Source organism: Mandrillus leucophaeus, unplaced genomic scaffold, assembly GCF_000951045.1.
Source record: "Mandrillus leucophaeus isolate KB7577 unplaced genomic scaffold, Mleu.le_1.0 Scaffold243, whole genome shotgun sequence".
Classification (NCBI taxonomy): Eukaryota; Metazoa; Chordata; class Mammalia; order Primates; family Cercopithecidae; genus Mandrillus; species Mandrillus leucophaeus.
The window spans coordinates 141,666-142,750 of record NW_012102510.1 but is presented as its reverse complement, the minus strand read 5'-3'; positions in this window follow the sequence as shown (position 1 = coordinate 142,750).

The following is a 1,085-nucleotide window of genomic DNA, read 5'->3' as shown; positions in this document are numbered from 1 at the left end:
AGAGAAGAATTGTTGAGCAAGTGGCACCTGTGGCCTATTGTCAGGAGGAGATGTGCAAGCACTTCTGCCCACTGCATCTTGGTACCAGAATCTCCAAGGAAAATATATATAATTCAGCCAAGCCCCAGGTAGAATAACTTTACTCACATAGAGAAGACACACAGCAAGACCGGCTTCAGTAGTGGACATTAGTCCCCCCTGGCCAACAGGTCCCTCCAACAGCCAACACACTCCTCTTGTGCTGCAGCAGGAAGATCTCATCTGCTCCCTGTAGGGGACAGATATGCTAGTGGTGTGGCCCAGATGCCATGTGACACACACATTTAAACGAAACAAAGGAGCACACATTGAGTCTAAAACAAAGGCAGATATTCCCACACAAGGTAACAAGTCTATTACAGGCTGTGAGAACTCTCCATCCCTCGGTAAGGAAGTGTTCCAGGCTCAAGGCCTATTCTCATGTGGCTGATGGGGGCAAAAGACTGCACCCATGGAATCAAATGAAAATTTTGGAACGAAAAAATAGAATGATCAAAATAAACATCACATATGGGTTAAATAGCAGAACAGTGGGAACAGAGTAAAAAAATCCATGAACCTCAAGACACAACAATAGGAAATACCTGGCTGAGCAGGGTGGCTCACGCCCGTAATCTCAACACTTTGGGAGGCGGAGGCGGGTAGATCACCTGAGGTCAGGAGTTCAAGACTAGCCTGGCCAACATCGTGAAACCCCCTAACAAGGGCTGGGCATGGTGGCTCATGCCTGTAATCCCAGGAATTTGGGAGACCAGGCGGAAGGATCACCTGAGGTCAGGAGATCGAGACCAGCCTGGCCAACATGGTAAATCCCTGTCTCTACTAAAAATACAAAAATTAGCTGCGCATGATAGCACACTCCTGCAATTTTTTGTATTTTGTAAAAATACAAAAATTAGCCGGGCATGGTGGCACATACCTGTAATCCCAGCTACTCAGGAGACTGCGGCAGGAGAATTGCTTGAACCCGGGAGGCAGAGGTTGCAGCGAGCCGAGATTGGGCCATTGCACTCCAGACTGGGTGACAGTAAGACCCTGTCTCAAAA